The 23,589-nt window shown below is 48.2% G+C and overlaps 1 long non-coding RNA gene and 1 pseudogene across 2 annotated transcripts in view; one reads left to right on the plus strand and one right to left on the minus strand.

The window, feature by feature from the left end:
* Positions 1-23,589, plus strand: part of LOC134969039 (uncharacterized) — a 129,077-nt gene that overhangs the window by 32,622 nt on the left and 72,866 nt on the right. The gene's annotated exons all lie outside the window — the stretch shown is intronic.
* Positions 17,292-17,410, minus strand: LOC134971124 (5S ribosomal RNA; annotated as a pseudogene).

A 23,589-nucleotide genomic window follows, 5' to 3' on the forward strand; every position in this document is an offset into this window, starting at 1 on the left:
AGTTCGCAGAGTCCTGTATATGCTGCAGGAGTAAAACAACATCCCCCATAGACAAGGAATCTAACCCCTCAATTAGGTTACCTGACCATTTAGCAATGGCTTTTGTGATCCACGCACATGCAATAGTAGGTCTCTGGGCCACCCCAGCAGCTGTATACAATGATTTGAGTGTAGTCTCAATTTTACGATCAGCTGTGTCTTTTAGGGAGGCTGCACCAGTGACAGGCAATACAATTTTTCATGACAGTCTAGAGACTGATGCGCCCACTATCGGGGGATTTTCCCATTTTTTCCTGTCCTCCAGAGGACAAGGAAAACATGAGAGCAACCTTTTAGGGATCTGAAATTTCTTATCAGGATTAACCCACGGTCCTTCAAACAGGGTATTTAATTCCTTTGACGCAGGAAAAGTGACTGAGGACTTCTTTTTTACATTAAATATAAGATTCCTCACACTCCTCTGACACCAAATCAAGAATTTGCAGAACATCTCCGATAGCCTCTATAAGAACCTCTATTCCCTGTGAGTAGCATCCTCCCCCCCTCCCCTCCAAATCTACCTCGCCCTCCTCCATGTATCACCCGTCAGCGTCAGAGTCAGACTGCAGGATATGGGCCAGAGATCGTTTTTGCGGGCAAATGGGAGGGGATTGAAACGCTAGTTTGGGGACTAAGTCTATATTCATAAACTCATCCACAGTCTGTCTTAAGTATTGCGTCTCTTTCTCATTGCGGGATAATTTCGTAGAAATATTGAAGATCATTACCTTAATGGAATTAACCCAATCCGGTTCAGCCCCTCTATTCTGGGAAGGAGCACTGCCCTGAGTACCCAGTAGTGATCCCCCTGGTGAAGAGGAACACTCTGCTGTACAAGAAACACACTCTTTGCCTGACATAATGTCTATGTGACTGCATACACACACAGTAAAAGGTTAAGCACAATTAACCCACAAAGAGCCCTTCAGGGAGACACACAGTTATTTGTAGCCAGCCCCCACCGCACCCTTATCGCTAATGCCAAGCTTAGCTGGGTTGCAGACTAAGTACCCTGATAGGGGACTTAATACACTAATAATTGCTCCCCCCCTGCTATGACCCCCTGGTACCGCTGAGGTAATCTGGAGTCTCTCCGGAGGAGCTGCGCGTCCCTGTCAGTCAACCTCTGTGTCTACTGCAGAGGGAAAATGGCGCTGGTGAGCTGCTGGATCTGCTCATAGTGAAGGCCCTGCCCCTTCAATGGCGCACGGTCTTTCTGCTTTTTTTATACTGGCTGAGGTAATCTGGTGCTTAAAATGGAGAGAAAACCATTTTAAGGCTGTTTTTGCCAGTGCGGGTACTGTGTACTGTGTCAGGAGACGCATTCCGCCCTGGTTAGAAGCCGTGCGTCTCCGTACCCTAGAGCCTGATTCTGTGTCAGAATTAATTCCCCCCCCCCCACGCCTGCATTGCCCGGACCGTGCCCCCTAATCGGCGACCAAACTGCGCCGGCCCTCCCCCTCCCGCCCAGCGACCGCCTCTGCCCGTCAATCAGGCAGAGGCAATCGCAGGGCTGAGACAGCCATCGGCTGTCTGGCATGCGCCGGCGCACTGCGGCACCGACACATGCGCAGTTCAGACCTGATCGGCTGCTGTGCAAAAACGCACAGCAATGATCAGGTCTGAATTAGGCCCCTTGTTTCTCCGTCCACAGTCGCAACCATCATCAATAACCACTTAACTGGCTAAATGTTATTTTCTCTAACGTCCTAGTGGATGCTGGGGACTCCGTCAGGACCATGGGGAATAGCGGCTCCGCAGGAGACAGGGCACAAAAGCAAGCTTTTAGGATCACATGGTGTGTACTGGCTCCTCCCCCTATGACCCTCCTCCAAGCCTCAGTTAGGTTTTTGTGCCCGTCCGAGAAGGGTTCAATCTAGGTGGCTCTCTTAAAGAGTTGCTTAGAAAAAGTTTTTAGGTTCTTTATTTTCAGTGAGTCCTGCTGGCAACAGGCTCACTGCATCGAGGGACTTAGGGGAGAGAATTTCAACTCACCTGCGTGCAGGATGGATTGGATTCTTAGGCTACTGGACACCATTAGCTTCAGAGGGAGTCGGAACACAGGTCTCGCCCTGGGGTTCGTCCCGGAGCCGCGCCGCCGACCCCCTTGCAGATGCTGAAGATTGAAGAGGTCCGGAACCAGGCGGCAGAAGACTTTTCAGTCTTCCTCAGGTAGCGCACAGCACTGCAGCTGTGCGCCATTGTCTGTCAGCACACTTCCCACAGCGATCACGGAGGGTGCAGGGCGCGGGGGGGGGGGCGCCCTGGCAGCAATGTAGAATACCTGTATGGCGAAAAATACATCACATATAGCCCTTGAGGCTATATGGATGTATTTAACCCCTGCCAGACTTCACAATCTCCGGAGAAGAAGCCCGCCGAAAAGGGGGCGGGGCCTATTCTCCTCAGCACACAGCGCCATTTTCCCTCACAGAAAGGCTGAGGGGAAGGCTCCCAGGCTCTCCCCTGCACTGCACTACAGAAACAGGGTTAAAACAGAGAGGGGGGGCACTGATTTGGCGATATACATATATATTAAATGCTATATGGGAGGAACACTTATATAAGGGTTGTCCCTGTATAATTATAGCATTTTGGTGTGTGCTGGCAAACTCTCCCTCTGTCTCCCCAAAGGGCTAGTGGGTCCTGTCCTCTATCAGAGCATTCCCTATGTGTGTGCTGTATGTCGGTACGTGTGTGTCGACATGTATGAGGAAAATGTTGGTGAGGAGGCGGAGCAAATTGCCTGTAAGGGTGATGTCACTCTCTAGGGAGTCGACACCGGAATGGATGGCTTACTTATGGAATTACGTGATAATGTCAACACGCTGCAAGTGGGTTGACGACATGAGACGGCCGGCGAACAAATTAGTACCGGTCCAGGCGTCTCAGACACCGTCAGGGGCTTGTAAAAACGCCCATTTACCTCAGTCGGTCGACATAGACCCAGACACGGACACTGATTTCAGTGTCGACGGTGAAGAAACAAACGTATTTTCCTTTAGGGCCACACGTTAAGGGCAATGAAGGAGGTGTTACATATTTCTGATACTCCAAGTACCACAAAGAAGGGTATTATGTGTGAGGTGAAAAAACTACCTGTAGTTTTTCCTGAATCAGATAAATTAAATGAAGTGTGTGATGATGCGTGGGTTTCCCCCGATAGAAAATTATTGGCGGTATACCCTTTCCCGCCAGAAGTTAAGGCGCACTGGGAAACACCCCTCAGGGTGGATAAGGCGCTCACATGCTTATCAGAAAAATATCCTAAAAAGTATACACACACATGCTGGTGTTATACTGTGACCAGCGATCGCCTCAGCCTGGATGTGCAGAGCTGAGGTGGCTTGGTCGGATTCCCTGACTAAAAATATTGATACCCTTGACAGGGACAGTATTTTATTGACTATAGAGCATTTAAAGGATGCATTTCTATATATACGAGATGCGCAGAGGGATATTTGCACTCTGGCATCAAGAGTAAATGCGATGTCCATATCTGCAAGAAGATGTTTATGGACACGACAGTGGTCAGGGGATGCAGATTCCAAACGGCACAAAGATGTATTGCCGTATAAAAGGGGAGGAGTTATTTGGGGTCGGTCCATGGGACCTGGTGGCCACGGCAACTGCTGGAAGATCCACCGTTTTTTACCCTAAGTCACATCTCTGCAGAAAAAGACACCGTCTTTTCAGCCTCAGTCTTTTCGTCCCTATAAGATATCTGCCCAGGGATAGAGGAAAGGGAAGAAGACTGCAGCAGGCAGCCCATTCCCAGTAACAGAAGCCCTCCACCGCTTCTACTAAGTTCTCAGCATGACGCTGGGACCGTACAGGACCCCTGGATCCTACAAGTAGTATCAAAGGGGCACAGATTGGAATGTCGAGGCGTTTCCCCCCTCGCAGGTTCCTGTAGTCTGCTGTACCAATGTCCCCCTCCGACAGGGAGGCAGTATTGAAAACAATTCACAAGCTGTATTCCCAGCAGGTGATAATAAAATTACCCCTCCTACAACAAGGAAAGGGGTATTGTTCCACACTATAGGGTGGTACTGAAGCCAGAAGGCTAGGTGAGACCGATTCTAAATCTGAAAAATTTGAACACTTACAAGGGTTCAAATCCAGATGGAGTCACTCAGAGCAGTGATAGCGAACTGGGAACAAGGGGACTATATGGTGTCCCGGGACATCAGGGATGCTTACCTCCATGTCCCAAAATTTGCTTTTCTCACCAAGGGTACCTCAGGTTCGTGGTACAGAACTGTCACTATCAGTTTCAGACGATGCCGTTGGAGTGTCCAAGGCACCCCGGGTCTTTACCAAGGTAATGACCGAAATGAGGATTCGTCTTCAAAGAAAATGGACGACCTCCTGATAAGAACAAGGTCCAGAGAACAGTTGGAGGTCGGAGTAGCACTATCTCAAGTAGTTCTACGACAGCACGGGTGGATTCTAAATATTCCAAAACCGCAGTTGTTCCGACGACACGTCTGCTGGTCCTAGGGATGATTCTGGACACAGTCCAGGAAAAGGGTGTTTCTCCCAGAGGAGAAAGCCAGGGAGTTATCCGAGCTAATCGGGATCCTCCTAAAACCAGGAAAAGTGTCAGTGCATCATTGCACAAGAGTCCTGGTAAAAAATGGTGGCTTATTACGAAGCGCTTCCATTCGGCAGATTTCACGCAAGAACTCTTCAGTGGGATCTGCTGGACAAATGGTCCGGATCGCATCTTCAGATGCATCAGCGGATAACCCTATATCCAAGGACAAGGGTGTCTCTCCTGTGGTGATTACAGAGTGCTCATCTTCTAGAGGGCCGCAGATTCGGCATTCAGGATTGGATGCTGGTAACCACGGAGGCCAGCCTGAGAGGCTGGGGAGCAGTCACACAGGGAAAAAATTTCCAGGGAGTGTGATCAAGTCTGGGGAATTCTCTCCACATAAATATACTGGAGCTAAGAGCAAATTTGTAATGCTATAAGCTTAGCAAGGCCTCTGCTTCAAGGTCAGCCGGTATTGATCCAGTGGGATAACATCACGGCAGTCGCCCACGTAAACAGATAGGGCGGCATAAGAAGCAGGAGGGCAGTGGTCAAAACTGCAAGGATTTTTCGCTAGACGGAAAATCATGTGATAGCACTGTCAGCAGTGTTCATTCCGGGAGTGGACGACTGGGAAGCAGACTTCCTCAGCAGGCACGACCTCCACCCGGGAGAGTGGGAACTTCATCGGGAAGTTTTCCGCATGATTGTGAACCGTTGGGAAAGACCAAAGGTGGAAATGATGGCGTCCCGCCCGAACAAAAAACGGGACAGGTATTGCGCCAGGTCACGAGACCTTCAGGCGATAGCTGTGGACGTCCTGGTAACACCGTGGGTGTAACAGTCGGTGTATGTGTTCCCTCTTCTGCTTCTCATAACCAAGGTATTGAGAATTATAAGACGTAGAGGAGTAAGAACTATACTCGTGGCTCCGGATTGGCCAAGAGGGACTTGGTACCCGGAACTTCAAGAGATGCTCACAGAGGACTAATGGCCTCGGGAGCTAAGATGGGATTTGCTTTCAGCAAGAACCATGTCTGTTCCAAGAGGAACCGTGGCATCTGCCTCTAAGAAAGGACCTGCTCCAGCAGGGACCTTGTCTGTTCCAAGACTTACCGCGACTGCGTTTGACGGCATGGCGGTTGAACGCCGGATCCTAAGGGAAAAGGCATTCCGGAAGAGGTCATACCTACCCTGGTCAAAGCCAGGAAGGAGGTGACCGCACAACGTTATCACCACATGTGGTGAAAATATGTTGCGTGGGTGAGGCCAGGAAGGCCCCACGAAAAAATTTCAACTAGGTCGATTTCTGCACTTCCTGAAAACAGGAGTGTCTATGAGCCTCAAATTGGGGTCCATTAAGGTTCAAGTTTCGGCCCTGTAGATTTTCTTCCAGAAAAAATTGGCTTCAATTCCTGAAGTCCAGACGTTTGTCAAGGGAGTATTGCATATACAGCCCCTTGTGTGCCTCCAGTGGCACCGTGGGATCTCAACGTAGTGTTGGGATTCCTCAAATCATATTGGTTTGAACCGATCAAATCTGTGGATTTGAAATATCTCACATGGAAAGGGACCATGTTGTGGCCCTGGCCTCGGCCAGGCGATTGTCAGAATTGGGGGCTTTGTCTTAAAAAAAGCTCATATTTGTTTTTCCATTCGGACAGGGCAGAACTGCGGACTCGTCCCCAGTTTCTTCCTAAGGTGGTGTCAGCGTTTCGCCTGAAACAACATATTGTGGTGCCTGCGGCTACTAGGGACTTGGAGGACTCCAAGTTGCTAGACGTTGTCGGGGCCCTAAAAATATATATATATATATATATATATATATATTTCCAGGACGGCTGGAGTCAGAAAGTCTGACTTGCTGTTTATATTGTATGCACCCCAAAAGATGGGTGCTCCTGCTTCTAAGCAGACTATTGCTCGTTGGATTTGTAGTACAATTCAGCTTGCACAGTCTGTGGCAGGCCTGCCACAGCCAAAATCTGTCAATGCCCATTCCACAAGGAAGGTGGGCTCATCTTGGGCGGATGCCCGAGGGGGTCTCGGCTTTAAAATTTTGCCGAGCAGCTACGTGGTCAGGGGGGAACACGTTTGTAAAATTCTACAAATTTGATACCCTGGCTGAGGAGGACCTGGAGTTCTCTCATTCGGTGCTGCAGAGTCACCCGCACTCTCCCGCCCGTTTGGGAGCTTTGGTATAATCCCCATGGTCCTGACGGAGTCCCCAGCATCCACTAGGACGTTAGAGAAAATAAGATTTTACTTACCGATAAATCTATTTCTCGTAGTCCGTAGTGGATGCTGGGCGCCCATCCCAAGTGCGGATTGTCTGCATTACTTGTACATAGTTATTGTTACAAAAATCGGGTTATTATTGTTGTGAGCCATCTTTTTTAGAGGCTACTTCATTGTTATCATACTGTTAACTGGGTTCAGATCACAAGTTGTACGGTGTGATTGGTGTGGCTGGTTTGGGTCTTACCCGGGATTCAAGATCCTTCCTTATTGTGTACGCTCGTCCGGGCACAGTACCTAACTGAGGCTTGGAGGAGGGTCATAGGGGGAGGAGCCAGTACACACCATGTGATCCTAAAAGCTTGCTTTTGTGCCCTGTCTCCTGCGGAGCCGCTATTCCCCATGGTCCTGACGGAGTCCCCAGCATCCACTACGGACTACGAGAAATAGATTTATCGGTAAGTAAAATCTTATTTTCAAAAACAGCAGAGAGATATTCACCTTTTTTTAGGATTGAATTAGGTTAAGAACATTTAATTAAACCTATCCAACACAATTTTATTTAAAAATATAAAATTATTTTTTTTATTTTAAATAAACATTGATGGTCGATATCTCAGACCACTAATGACTGGGCCATAGTAACCATACATTTTCCTAGTGGCTGCTCCTCTCTACATCCGCTGGGTGTACCCAGGGAAGGTGAGTGCTGCATTTTTACATTTCCCCTGAAGCTGCTAATATCTGCAGCTGCAGGGTGGGGGTGCAGTCTAGCTGCCCGGTCACTGCTGTTCAGCAGCATGGCAAACAATGGGGGAGGGAACCAGGAAGTAAAGGGGTCGGAAGATCCCTCAGAGTGGCAGCTGCTGGAAGATTGGCTTCCAGCAGCTGCACAGTGGGCTTTCTAACTGGTTGCATCAGATGCAACCATAACAGGGAAAGCCCAGCCTGGTGTGGTCACATCTGATGCAACTATGCCAGGCAAGTTAATATTGGGTCTTGCACCTGCCCCATGCTGGGTGCAAGAGATCTGTCAGAGACAAGTTTCCATTTGCTGAATAAATGACTCAGAACGACATATAAGTCTAGCTGCATGCCCACGACACTCCCATAATACTCCCAAGAGACAGATCTCTTGTGTGCAACTGCAGCATTACCATCCACCCTGAAACATTCTTTTTTCAAAAAAACAGAGATCCAGTCATGATTTAGAAACATCTGGACATGCACAAAGATGCATTATTTTACTTCTTTGCATTCACAGTAAGCTAAACCTTGCTATTTGTGGCCATGTAAAGAGCTGCATCTGACTCAGTGTTAGGCCCCTAGAGTCAGAATATTCATGTGAGGTGGTTGGGTTTAGCACAATAGTAATTGGCCTGATGATGGTGGTGGGGTGGTGCATTAAAAATATTCATTACGGTAAAAAGTTACCGTTGATAATGGTATTCCTCCTAAGTCCACAGGATCCACAGAATAACATTGGGATATGATGACGCGACAGCGGATTTGCACCAATCGGTCAAAGCTTTCGGCCTCCCAGCATGCAACGGGCCCGTCCATATATCCTCGCCTTCTGGCTCAGGCAAATCAGTTGTTTTTCCAAATCTCAGGGCAGGAGCATCCTAGAGAGCCCTAATCAGGTGAGAAGAACACACATGCACACCCTTCCGTACAAGAAGGAAGAGGTTAGTGAGTAAAAGGATCTTCAAATCAGATGCGTCAGGGTGGGATCCCTGCGGATCCTGTGGACTTAGGAGAAATGCCGTTATCAATGGTAAGTTCTTACCATAATGAATATTTCTCCGGCAGGGTCCACAGGTTATCCACAGGATAACATTGGGATGTCCCAAAGCAATTACAGGTGGGGACGCTCCTGATTGGATAGGAGAATCCTTCGCCCGAATTCAGCGCCCTGAGAGGCAAAGGTATCAAAAGGCATAATGTCTAATGAATGTGTTAATGGAGACCATGTGGCTACCTAACATATCTATTCTGCTGAAGCACCACATTGTGCTGCCCATAATGGACCTACCTTACAAATAGAATGAGCAGAGACATTAGCCGAACAGGGAGATTAGCTTGAGAGTATGCTTCTGAAATTTTCATCCAAAGCCACTTCGCCAGTATATGCTTATCAGCAGGCCATCCTCTCTTGTGAAATCCGTAGAGAACGAAGAGAGTGTCTGTCCTTCTGATGGCACTGGTACGATCCACGTAGATCTTTAAGGCATAGACTACGTTCAACGATGCATCTCCTGCAGAAAGGTCCGGCCCCTGGAAGACCAGGACTACAATTTCTCTGACGTCCTAGTGGATGCTGGGAACTCCGTAAGGACCATGGGGAATAGACGGCTCCGCAGGAGACTGGGCACATCTAAAGAAAGATTTAGGACTATCTGGTATGCACTGGCTCCTCCCCCTATGACCCTCCTCCAAGCCTCAGTTAGATTTCTGTGCCCGGCTGAGCTGTATGCACACTAGGGGCTCTCCTGAGCTCCTAGAAAGAAAGTATAATTTAGGTTTTTTATTTTACAGTGAGACCTGCTGGCAACAGGCTCACTGCACCGAGGGACTAAGGGGAGAAGAAGCGAACCTACCTAAGTGGTGGTAGCTTGGGCTTCTTAGGCTACTGGACACCATTAGCTCCAGAGGGATCGCACACAGGACCCGACCTCGTCGTCCGTTCCCGGAGCCGCGCCGCCGTCCCCCTTACAGAGCCAGAAGCAAGAAGGTCCGGAAAATCGGCGGCTGAAGACTTCTGTCTTCTCCAAGGTAGCGCACAGCACTGCAGCTGTGCGCCATTGCTCCTCATGCACACCACACACTGCGGTCACTGATGGGTGCAGGGCGCTGGGGGGGCGCCCTGAGCAGCAATAAATAACACCTTGGCTGGCAAACTGACACCATATATAGCCCCAGAGGCTATATAGGTGTATATTAACCCCTGCCAGAAATATTAAAATAGCGGGAGAAAGCCCACCGAAAAAGGGGCGGAGCCATCTCCCTCAGCACACTGGCGCCATTTTCCCTCACAGCTCCGCTGGAAGGATCGCTCCCTGGCTCTCCCCTGCAGTCCTGCACTACAGAAAGGGTAAAAAAGAGAGGGGGGGGGCACAAATTTAGGCGCAGTATAATATATATATGCAGCTATATGGGGAAAACACTCTTTATAGGTGATATCCCTGTGGTATATAGCGCTCTGGTGTGTGCTGGCATACTCTCCCTCTGTCTCCCCAAAGGGCTTTGTGGGGTCCTGTCCTCTGTCAGAGCATTCCCGGTGTGTGTGCTGTTTGTCGGTACCGCTGTGTCGACATGTATAATGAGGAAAATGATGTGGAGGCAGAGCAAATGCCTGTAAATGTGTTGTCACCCCCTGAGGGGTCGACACCTGTGTGGATAGACTTATGGAAGGAATTACGTGACAGTGTCAGCTCCTTACATAAAGGGTTTGACGACATAGGACAGCCGGCTACTCAGCTTGTGACTGTTCCAGCGTCTCAAATGTCATCAGGGGCTTTAAAACGCCCGCTACCTCAGATGACAGACACAGATGTCGACACGGATACCGACTCCAGTGTCGACGACGATGAGACTAGTGTACCCTCCAATAGGTCCACCCGTTACATGATTGAGGCAATGTACCACAAAAAAGGGTATTATGTTCGGTGAGAAAAAACTACCAGTAGTTTTTCCTGCATCTGAGGAATTAAATGAGGTGTGCGAGGAAGCCTGGACTTCCCCCGATAAGAAATTGATAATTTCTAAACGGTTATTGGCAGCGTACCCTTTCCCGCCAGAGGATAGGTCACGTTGGGAAACATCCCCTAGGGTAGATAAAGCGCTTACACGTTTATCAAAACAGGTGGCACTACCGTCTCCGGATACGGCCGCCCTAAAGGATCCTGCTGATAGAAAGCAGGAAGCTACCCTAAAAGCTATATATACACACACGGGCATTATATTGCGACCAGCGATTGCATCAGCATGGATGTGCAGTGCTGCTGCTGCGTGGTCAGATTCCCTGTCGGATAATATTGATACCCTGGATAGGGACAATATTTTGCTGAGGGGTGGAACTGTTTGGGGATGGTCTTTCAGACCTCGTTTCCACAGCTACGGCTGGGAAATCGACATTTTTGCCACAGGCTACCCCACAGCAAAAGAAAGCACCGTATTATCAAGTACAGTCCTTTCGGCCCCATAAACACAAGAGGGCTCGAGGCGCATCCTTTCTGCCGAGAGGCAAAGGTAGAGGGAAAAAGCTGCAGCATACAGCCAGTTCCCAAGAGCAAAAGTCCTCCCCCGCGTCCGGTAATTCCACAGCATGACGCTGGGGCTTCACAGGCGGACCCGGGTACGGTGGGGGCCCGTCTCAGAAATTTCAGCACACAGTGGGCTCTCTCACAGGTGGATCCCTGGATCCTTCAAGTAGTATCTCAGGGGTACAGGCTGGAATTCGAGACGTGCCCCCCCCCCGCCGTTTTCTAAAATCTGCCTTACCAGCAACTCCCTCTGCCAGGGAGGCAGTGTTGGTGGCTATCCAGAAACTGTATTCACAGCAAGTGATTGTCAAGGTATCCCTCCTTCAGCAAGGAAAGGATTACTATTCCACAATGTTTGTGGTACCGAAACCGGACGGTTCGGTGAGGCCCATCTTAAATTTAAAATCCTTGAACACTTATATCAAAAGGTTCAAGTTCAAGATGGAATCGCTCAGGGCGGTTATTGCGAGCCTGGACGAGGGGGATTACATGGTCTCCCTGGACATCAAGGATGCGTACCTACATGTCCCCATTTACCCCCCTCACCAGGAGTACCTCAGATTTGTGGTACAGGACTGTCACTATCAGTTCCAGACGCTGCCGTTTGGGTTATCCACGGCACCGAGGGTCTTTACCAAGGTAATGGCCGAAATGATGATACTCCTTCGCAAGAAGGGAGTTTTAATTATCCCGTACTTGGACGATCTCCTGATAAAGGCGAGGTCCAAGGAACAGTTGGTAGTGGGGGTAGCACTTTCTTGGGAAGTGCTACAACAGCACGGCTGGATTCTCAATATTCCGAAGTCACAGCTGGTCCCGACGACACATCTTCTGTTCCTGGGAATGATTCTGGACACAGACCAGAAAAAAGTGTTTCTTCCAGTGGAAAAAGCCGAGGAGTTGTCATCTCTAGTCAGAGACCTCCTAAAACCGGGATAGGTGTCGGTACATCAATGCACACGAGTCCTGGGAAAAATGGTAGCTTCGTACGAAGCAATTCCGTTCGGAAAGGTTCCACGCAAGGACTTTCCAGTGGGACCTGTTGGACAAATGGTCCGGGTCCCATCTCCAGATGCAACAGCGGATAACCCTGTCGGCAAGGACCAGGGTGTCGCTGCTGTGGTGGCTGCAGAGGGCTCATCTACTAGAGGGCCGCAGATTCGGAATACAGGACTGGGTCCTGGTGACCACGGATGCCAGCCTTCGGGGCTGGGGGGCAGTCACACAGGGAAGAAATTTCCAAGGACTGTGGTCAAATCAGGAGATTTCGCTTCACATAAATATTCTGGAGCTAAGGGCCATTTACAATGCCCTAAGCCAAGCAAGGCCCCTGCTTCAGAACCAGCCGGTACTGATTCAATCAGACAACATCACGGCGGTCGCCCATGTAAACAGACAGGGCGGCACAAGAAGCAGGAGGGCAATGGCAGAAGCCACAAGGATTCTCCGATGGGCGGAAAATCATGTGTTAGCACTGACAGCAGTGTTCATTCCGGGAGTGGACAACTGGGAAGCAGACTTCCTCAGCAGGCACGACCTCCACCCGGGAGAATGGGGACTTCATCCAGAAGTCTTCCAAATGCTGGTAAACCGGTGGGAAAGACCACAGGTGGACATGATGGCGTCCCGCCTCAACAAAAAGCGAAAAAGATATTGCGCCAGGTCAAGGGACCCTCAGGCGATCGCTGTGGACGCTCTGGTAACACCGTGGGTGTACCAGTCGGTTTATGTGTTTCCTCCTCTACCTCTCATTCCCAAGGTACTGAGAATAATACGAAGGCGAGGAGTGAAAACTATACTCGTGGTTCCGGATTGGCCAAGAAGAGCTTGGTACCCGGAACTTCAAGAGATGCTTTCAGAGGACCCTTGGCCTCTGCCGCTCAGACAGGACCTGCTGCAGCAGGGGCCCTGTCTGTTCCAAGACTTACCGCGGCTGCATTTGACGGCATGGCGGTTGAACACCGGATCCTGAAGGAAAAAGGCATTCCGGAGGAAGTCATCCCTACCCTGATCAAAGCCAGGAAGGATGTCACCGCAAAACATTATCACCGCATTTGGCGAAAATATGTTGCTTGGTGTGAGGCCAGGAAGGCCCCAACGGAGGAATTTTCAACTAGGTCGATTCCTGCATTTCCTGCAAGCAGGGGTGACGTTGGGCCTCAAATTGGGGTCCATTAAGGTCCAGATTTCGGCCCTGTCGATTTTCTTCCAGAAAGAACTGGCTTCCCTGCCTGAAGTTCAGACTTTTGTCAAGGGAGTTCTGCATATTCAGCCTCCTTTTGTGCCCCCAGTGGCACCTTGGGATCTCAATGTGGTTCTGGAGTTCCTGAAATCACATTGGTTTGAACCACTTAAGACTGTGGATTTGAAATATCTCATGTGGAAAGTGGTCATGCTGTTGGCCCTGGCTTCGGCCAGGCGTGTGTCAGAATTGGCGGCTTTGTCCTATAAAAGCTCTTATCTGATTTTCCATATGGATAGGGCAGAATTGAGGACTCGTCCTCAGTTTCTCCCGAAGGTGGTATCAGCGTTTCACTTGAACCAGCCTATTGTGGTGCCTGCGGCTACTGGGTACTTGGAGGATTCCAAGTTACTGGACGTAGTCAGGGCCCTGAAAATTTATGTTTCCAGGACGGCTGGAGTCAGGAAAACTGACTCGCTGTTTATCCTGTATGCACCCAAACAACTGGGTGCTCCTGCTTCTAAGCAGACTATCGCGCGCTGGATTTGTAGCACTATTCAGCTGGCGCATTCTGCGGTGGGACTACCGCAGCCTAAATCTGTAAAAGCCCATTCCACAAGGAAGGTGGGCTCATCTTGGGCGGCTGCCCGAGGGGTCTCGGCTTTACAACTTGCCGAGCTGCTACTTGGTCAGGGGCAAACACGTTTGCAAAATTCTACAAATTTGATACCCTGGCTGAGGAGGACCTGGAGTTCTCTCATTCGGTGTTGCAGAGTCGTCCGCACTCTCCCGCCCGTTTGGGAGCTTTGGTATAATCCCCATGGTCCTTACGGAGTTCCCAGCATCCACTAGGACGTCAGAGAAAATAAGAATTTACTCACCGGTAATTCTATTTCTCGTAGTCCGTAGTGGATGCTGGGTGCCCATCCCAAGTGCGGATTGTCTGCAATACTTGTAAATAGTTATTGTTACACAAATCGGGTTATTATTGCGAGCCATCTGTTCAGAGGCTCCTTTTGTTATCATACTGTTAACCGGGGTTCCTATCACGAGTTATACGGTGTGATTGGTGTGGCTGGTATGAGTCTTACCCGGGATTCAAAATCTTTCCTTATTGTGTCAGCTCTTCCGGGCACAGTGTCCTAACTGAGGTTTGGAGGAGGGTCATAGGGGGAGGAGCCAGTGCACACCAGATAGTCCTAAATCTTTCTTTAGATGTGCCCAGTCTCCTGCGGAGCCGTCTATTCCCCATGGTCCTTACGGAGTTCCCAGCATCCACTACGGACTATGAGAAATAGAATTACCGGTGAGTAAATTCTTATTTTCTTCGTTAAGGTGTAATTAAGACACCACCTTAGGAAGATAACCAGATTTGGTTCCAAGAACCGCTTAGCTGTCAAACATTTAATATCCACTCTTTTTAGTGGTTCAAATGTGGCAACTTGAAGCGCCTTTAGGACTAAACTTAAGTCCCAAGGCACTGAAGGAGGAAAAAAGGAGGTTGAATGTGCAACATTCCCTGGAAAAAAAGTTTGTACATCCTGCAGGTTTAGCAATTTTCCTATGGAACCATACAGTCAATGCTGACACTTGTACTCTCAAGGAAGCCACCCATAAACCTTAATACATTCCTGCTTGAAGGAATGCTAAGACTCTAGAAACACTGAAAAACCAAGGGTCAAATTTTCGGTTACTCCACCATTGAATATAGGCTTGCTATATTTGGTGATAAATGCGAGGTGAGGAAAGTTTCCTTGCTCTGAGCATAGTTTGAATTACCTGTTGTGAGAATCCTCTTGCCTTCAGGATGGAAGTCTCAAGAGCCATGCCGTCAAAGACAGTCGGTCCAGGTGTTTGTGATAACCAGGACCCTGAGACAGAAGATCTGGACGTTGAAGGAGTAGGAACATCCCTCGAAATCCTCTGCAGATCTGTGTACCAATGTCTTCTAGACCAAGCCAGAGCTATTAGTATCATGGCACCCTTACTTCGCATCACCCTGGATCACGAGGCAATTAGTGGAAACACATGAGCCAGACGAAAGTTGACAAGTCATCAACAAAGGTCGCTCTGGGATCCTTTATTCTTTACCCGTATGCGGAAACTTTGTTGTTCTGACAGGACGCCATGAAATCTATCTTCGGTAACCCCCATTATCTACCAGAGTTTAAGACGTTGGGGTTTAAATCCCATTTGTTTGCATGAATGGTGTGTCGACTGCGAAAATCTGCTCTCCAGTTTAGGACTCCTGAAATGAATACTGCGGACAATGAAGTTCTGCCCACCTTAAGGTGTGACTTACTTTCTTCAATGTGTTTTGGCTGCGAGTTCCTCCCTGATGGTTGAGATATGCTACTGCCATTGTAATGTCCGAGTGGATTCGAACTGGTTTCATCAGAAGGATATTCTTTGCCTTAACAAATACCATTTATATGGCCCGAAGTTCCAATATATTTTTATTGGCAGGCAACTTTCTTCCTTGGTCCACTGCCCCTGGAAACAACTCCTTCCTGACACTTCTCCCCAGCCCTGCAGGCGGGCATCCATTGTCAGAGTTTCCCAATCTGAAATCCAAAAGGAGCCTCCTTTGTCCAGATAGGATATCTGTAGCCACCAGGCTGTTGACCTCCTAACTTACAGAGGAAAGACCATAATCTGCGCTTTTATTGTCTGATGAAAAACCTTTCCACTTGGAAAGGATCAGACGTTGCAGGTGTGTAGAGTGGAACTGAATATACTCCATCATGTTGAATGTCTACACCATCAAACCCATCACACGCATTACCGCGTAAATGGATACCGTTTAACTGTGTAGCAACACCTGAATCCTTAAGTGAATTTTGGATATTTTGTTCAGAGGTAAAATTACTCTCTGAATTCACAATTCAGCCCCCAAGTGAGTCATCCATTGTGACGGAACCAGAGATGACTTTGCCCCATTTTTGAGCCAACTGTATCTCTGTAACAAGCTGTTGTCTGTTGCAGATAACACTGAACAATTTGTAAAACTGTGCCAGGATTAATAAATCATCGAAGTATGGATTTTTAAAAATCCTTATCCCCTGCAAACAGAGATAAGATGCCATCACCTCCATAATTCTGGTGAATTCTCTGGGAGCTGTGGTCAGTCCAAATGGTAGGGCCTGAAACTGAAAATGATGCTGGAGGATAGCACACCTGACATAGGTGGTCATTCCGAGTTGATCGCACGTAGCAACTTTTCGCTGCTCGTGCAATCAACTTGACGCCGCCTATGGGGGAGTGCATTTTAGCATAGCAGGGCTGTGATCGCTTGTGTAGCCCTGCTATGCTAAAAAAGTTTGTGCAGAACAAGACCAGCCCTGTACCTACTTACCCAGTGCAACGGATCCAGCAATGAAGGTCCCGGCTGTGACGTCAGACATCCGCCCTCAAAACGCCTGGACACGCCTGCGTTCGCCTTACCACACCTGGGAAACGGTGAGTAGATGCCCTGATTCTCCTTCCTGCTGTCAATCTTCTTGCGATCAGGCCTGCTATCGCTTTCTTCGGTCCTGGCACCATTGCCCGGCGACTGCCGTTGTTGGGCAACGATGCGCATGCGCAATGTGGGCACCGCGCAGCCGCAGTTCCGACCCGTTCGTACCGCAGCTAAGAACCGCTGGGTGCGAACGGGTCAGAATGACCCCCATAGCGCTGATGGAACAGTGCTATAGGAACATTTAGATAAGCATCCTGGATATCCAGGGATACCATAAAATCCTCCTGCTCCATGGCCAAAATAATGGAACGTAAAGTCTCCATATGAAACCCGAGGCACCCAAATGTACTTGTTCAGTGCTTTGAGATTGAGTATGGGCCGGAACGACCCATTTGGCTTCTGGACTAAAAACAGGTTGGAATAACAACCTTGTCCTCGTTGCGCAGGAGGGAATGGAATTTTCAATCCTGACTGAAGCAACTCCTGAACTGCCTCTTGCAAAGCCCTGGTCTTGTTTCCACTGAAGACGGGCTGGTACAAACTTTTAATGAGGGTGCTTCTTGAAAACACCTACAGCACCTGGTATTCCCAGGTGGATTACCATCCAAGTACTAACCAGGACCAACACTGCTTAGCTTCCAAGATTAGATAAGATTGGGCATGTCCAATGTGGTGTGGCTGTAGATCATAACCTTGAGATACCGCTTCTTGCACCCAGGCATCTGTAGTAGACTGCTGCCAGATCTGTGCAAACTGAAGAAGTCAGCCGCCAACCCTGGGTTCCCCCAGGTGGAGACCCGCACTATCAGGCTGATGTCTTCAGATTTAAAAAACGGTCCTCTGGTAGCCCAATACCTTTTAGTCTTACCAGACTTGTTGGATTGGGACTGTTTGCCATTACCCTTTCCTTTTGCTTTTCCTTGATTCTGAAAGGACCGAAATGCTGGAAACTAGGCTTGAATTTATGTGTAAAAGGAAACTTCACTTTTTTGGAGTCTGCTTCTGACTCCAAAATACTGTTTAATTCTTTACCAAAAAGAATATCTCCAGTAAACAAGGATAAGACTCCAGAACCTTCCTGTATTCGGAGTCAACTTACCATGTACATAGCCAACCCGCTCTGCGAACTGCTACTGCTGAAGCTGATGCCTAAGAGGCAATTGTACCCATATCCAGCTTCGCTTATCGCTGCCTGTTTGATATGTGCACTATGGAATTTTTTCACTCTAGATGCCATTGAAAGATTTTCCTTCAATGCATCAGCACAGGCTGCCACTATTTACGCCATCCAGGCTGAAGCCATGGTTGGTATAATGAATGCCCAAGACAATGAAAAAATGTTTTTTTAGAAAACCATTGACTCTCCTATCCGTGACATAATTTATTTATGTTGAAAGCAGAAGTAATGTTTATTTTCGCACCAATCTATGATATGCAAATCTACTTTGGGAGCCACCTCACTTTTTTAAACAATCCCCAGCTGGACGAGGATAATTGGAAATCTAATTTCTTACTGGGCATAACCCAAACCTCTTGCATAATTTCCATCAGCTGTTTTGGGACATTTAAACACAGTTGCCTTAGTGTTTAACACAGGCTCTGCTGCCTCTTCTAAGGATAGAATGGCTTACATAGCACTAATTAGATCAGGTACAGTATGTCCACTGAGCTGAGACCTTCCTGCAATGAGTCTTCATCCTCTGACGAATCCTCATCTAAAACTTGTGTAGACTGTGAATATGTTCATGTCTATGTGATTACTTACCACCGGCCTTTCAGCCTGCTTTTGTTGAGAAGCTGCCAATTCCCAAGGTGGATAAACCTGAGAATGAATGTTGCATGTAAGGGTTAATAGGGTAACCTATCCCTGGTATAGGAGCTGGCATATTCTGCTCAGCTATATTGGATAATGTCTGTACAAAGTAGCCCATGAAGGTTCAACTAGAACCTGTGCTTGCCTTGGTTAATTAAGAGGCTTCGGTGACAACTAAAACATTTTGCACATAATCCCTTTTGAACCAGATCCTGATAGGTTAACCCAACTTCGCAAGTTGAACATGAAATGAGTGTTGGTGCTGCTATGGAAAGTGTAATTTCCTCACCCTTGCCTCTCTTACACATGATAAATAAACCACACACCTGTACAGTGTTACTACACAATTTGTGACTGTAATCACTTTCAAATTTGTTAAAGTGACACACAATCCGACCCTACCTTGCATTGCACCAGCATTGAGGATTGGATACATAGAAAAACTGACAGAATCATAGCAAAGTCAGCAATCACACTAGCAATCAGTCACAGGTTATACATTAGTATAATAAGCAACATGAGCACATAATCAACTACAAATACATTTCAGGTATGTAGGAGAAACATATTACTGCATTACCTTATATAGGATTTAACCGCACAGCAAAAGAAAACAACAGCAATAGTTATCAGACTCATATGCATCAGGCACTTATCCAACTATTCGTACTCAAAGGTAGATAGAGATTTAGTGCTGTATTACCCGACTCAGTAGAGTGGGATACAGGGAGACTCAACTGGCTTCCAGAATTGATCAATACATTATGGAACGCTGAGTGGATCCATACGCTAATAGTGTACATATTCGCCTTGTGAACCTACAGTGAACATAGACGCCCAAGTGAACACTGCAGCACCAGTTACACAGCCACCTATGCTGCGACTGGGTCCCCTTTGATACACAGTGTCTCAGACGGAAGCGGGAAATCAGTTCATGGCGGGAGACTCAGAGAAAACTGGTCATGAACCAGGGGGCGGGACGACCAAGACAGCGTCTGACTCCCCATTGCTGACATCAACCCTAGAGATCACGGCCTCATACTATCCCTAGGGCCTAGCGCTGGTGCACCCTAGGTGGCAGCGGCGTCAGCGACTGTTTGGTAGTCTCCTCCCAAAACAGTGTGGCTGTATCCGTGTTCCCCCTCTAAGCAGAACCGATGCCTTACCTTCTCCCCATGCTCCGCCACAGCCTGGTAACGTTTGCTGGACTTGCTAGAACATCCGACACAGACGCCCGCTGAAACAGCACTGTACTCGTGGGTAAGAGTTGTCGCGACTCTTTCTAAGATACGTATAGGACGCTTTTTAGAAAGATCGCTCAAAAAAATAGTAAGACTTTAAAAATAAAATAAAAATGTTTATGGCTGCTAAAAAACCAGCAGCCCTCTTGACCATGGTCTGGCTCCTGCCACACCGAACAAAAAACGTATTTGCCTGAGGCAGGAGGCGGGGTTATATGGACGGGCCTGTTGCATGCTGGGAGGCCAAAAGCTTTGACCGATTGGTGCCAATCCGTTGTCGCGTCATCATATCCCAATGTTATCAGTGGGTAACCTGTGAACCCTGCCGGAGAAAGCTACAGTAACATGATGTGATCAGGTGCCCCAATCCCCTACACGTTTTGTCTGCCATGTCCAGACTTCCTCAGGGATAGTAGATATTAGGATCTATTATCTACTCTCATGTGCAAGCTGTTGTGAATTCCAGTTGCACATCATGATGCCTAAAGAGGGCATTGGAACACCAGGTTACAGTGTGAAAGCTGCTGGGAGCACTGCCCACTTTCAATGCTATAAGGCCAATTACTACAGAACTTATGAAGATTAACGGGAGAGCACACCATGTGGCTTCTCTCTATAAACCCGATGAGTAACCATCCCGCAGAAGGAAGGCACTACAACATACTGTACAGGCACTGCCCTTAACTTGGCAACCCGGGGTCACACAGAACTACTCGTCATGGGCCCCACACGGACAGTGAACAGTCTCAGAGCACTGCAGAAAAGGGCAACAAGGGCAAACCCCCTAAGGGGCTGATTCTGAATCACACACAAAGTAAATGTAGTGGCGAAAGGCTTACTACCTTATGCTAGAGCGAGATTCCGTTAAGCTAATGCAGGGGTTCGTGTGTCTACAAGCAGAAACCCATATCGCCTATTGAATTTACCATCATTAGTATCTTCACTTACACCAACCCAATGCTAGGTGCAAGGAATCCATCAGAAACAGACTTCCCCTCACCATTCGTGCGAATCAGAATTGCATGGAGTTTTAGCTGCATGCCCAACACCCTCCCATAGCACTACCAGAAGCCAGGGCAGTGTACTCACATTGTTGCCCCAGAGTTGCTTCCCCAAAATGGCTAATTTTATGGAAAAACAGATCCGACTGAGTTCCAGCTGACTCAGAACAGGACAGACATACACAATGCATAAGTTTGTAAAAACTGTATGCAAAAACTCGCTCATCGGACACAGAATCAGCTCCATGTCACATGGTGGGAAGTCAGACCTCTTATCACATCCAGTGCTGCTTTTTCACTAACTGGCATGTTACCACTGGTCAATCATCTCAGGGTGCACCTGTTTCTGCAGTCCAGCATGGCATGGGCGCCACCATCTTGCCTGAGGTCAGCTGATGCACTTACAACCCTTCACAGTGTTACTACTCTTCACATGACTCCAGTGTCCAATCCAGTTGTAGCACACCCTATCTAAACCATTCCCTGACACCTGCTTGTTGCCAGTACAACTACCTTCAAGCTACTGTACACTTTGGTCAATATATCACAAGTGGTTCTCTGTATCCTAAGCTTCCTGCTTTCTGTTCCAGTTTCTCTCCAGAGTTATACAGAGTGTTCCTATTACCATCACTTGCATTCAGTCTCTGTTCCCTACCATGCTGCATCAGGAATCATCTGTTTTATTCAGTGCTTATCCCATACATCGGTGTGCTGTCTGGTTCCTGCAGTACTACCTGCACTTCCAGCTACAGTCTGCGTTTTTTTGTTTTTTTTTCCCCCCTAAAAGTTTTTATTGACAGGTAAAATAAAAAACAGGCAATACACATATAGGGGTCAGGTAAATTCCACAATAACAAAATGGATCATCAGTACCTTACTTCTAACAAGAGAGAGAACAGCAATCATATAAAAGTCAAAAGCATGTACAGAGTACATGAGGACTCATTCTTAGACAGGGTCGGGTCAGAACGGGGCACCAGAATCAAGGACTTCTAAAGTGTACCATTTAGTAGTCTGGAAACAACCCCGTAAAGCCTCTTTACTTAACGGGGAAAAAGTGTGGACATATGGAAGCCATACGTCAAAGTGTTTCTCAGTCAGCTTTTCTTTGCAAAATGCAGTATTTGTCCAATCTAGATGAAACAAATACGAGATCCTAGGGTGTAATAATGAAATGGGATTGGAGTCCGGGGAAATCAATTGGGAGAGTATCGTTTTTTTTGTGGCAGCAGCCAATTTGACCAATAGGATACGGTTCCCTTTAGACAATATGGAGGGGGGAGATTTAGGATAGATGCCCCAAAAAGCCCAGGTTTTATCTATAGTGAATTGAATTTTCAAATCATTTTAAATATACATTTGAAGTATGTGCCACAGGGCCTGTACCTTCGGACAAGACCATATACAATGAACCATATCAGCTTCTGATGAGCCACATTTAAAACAACTGGACGTAGAGGCAGCTCCAATAAGGAACTTTAGTTTAGGTGTAACAGGCCCTATGCAATATTTTCTGGTGCTTCTCCGTGTATGATGTTAACACTAATGCTTTATTTAAAGATATAGTAGCATCCAGAATGGACTTCAATGTGAGGTCTGGAAACTCTAGTTTCCAACGTAATAAACCCACAAGGGATACTAGGTTCCAGTTTGGTGCAAAAGTTTGTTCTAATTGTAGGTTAGCAAAGACGCTGCGTTCTTTAATCCAGTCCAAAGCGATTCTGTAATTGGCTGCCATTGCGTAAGTGCGCAGACATGGTAGGTTAAGGCCACCTAGGATCCTTGGTTGATGTAATTTGAACAATGAAAACCTTGGACGTTTACCTGCTCAAATAAATTTAGTTAATGCCTTATCCAAGTGGGCGAATGTACTTTTGGGCGAAATTAATGGAAGCATTTGCAATACATATAAGAAATGTAGGAAGCTAATCATCTTCTATATATTAGGCCAAATCTGTGACTCTGTGCCTGGCCCTCTAACGCTGGGTGGAGTCACAGGGCTGGGTGGATTCACCTGCTTCTGCCCTGTGCCAGTGCCAGCACAACACTACCTACACATAGGGAGGTGGACAGCGGCAGCAGTAGCAGCCACACAATCCGACCACCTTCACCTGAGGAAACCACCACTGGACGGACGCCCCCAGCATGCATGGTAACGCAATATACACCCACGCCATACACCCCTCCCTTGGTTTCCCCCCAACACACAGCCACCCACACTCCAACTGACAACCCGCACACCACACCACGGAACCCTCCTTCCGCAACACCCCGTCACCAGCTCCCACATCCAGCCACCGATGGGACACACTGCCCAGGAGCCCACTGACACCCGCACCCCACTCCACGGAACCCTGCCTCCACAACACCCCGTCACCAGCTCCCACATGCAGCCACTGACGGGACACGCTGGAAGGGAGCCGACTGACACCCGCACCCCACACCTCGGATCCCTCCCTCCGCACCACCCCGTCACCAGCTCCCACATCTAGACACTGACATGCTGGCCAGGACCCGACAAGACACGCTGACCGGGAACCGCTGTCCGCAAAATGGAGCAACACTAACACAGGCCATTGCTGTACATGTGGCGCAGCATCACCCTGACAGCAAGCCGCACCTGACTCTGTACCAACGTTAGCACTCTCGCCGCTGCTGCCCCCAGACCCGCCGAATCTGTCTGTTTCTAAACAACACCGATGGATGTTTGGAAACAGATAGATTTGTTGGGTCTGGGGGCAGCAGCGGCGAAAGAGCTAACGCTGGTACAGGGTCAGGTGCGGCGTGCTGTCAGGGTGATGCTGTGCCGC

This window comes from Pseudophryne corroboree, chromosome 11 (assembly GCF_028390025.1).
Source record: "Pseudophryne corroboree isolate aPseCor3 chromosome 11, aPseCor3.hap2, whole genome shotgun sequence".
NCBI classification, from domain to species: Eukaryota; Metazoa; Chordata; class Amphibia; order Anura; family Myobatrachidae; genus Pseudophryne; species Pseudophryne corroboree.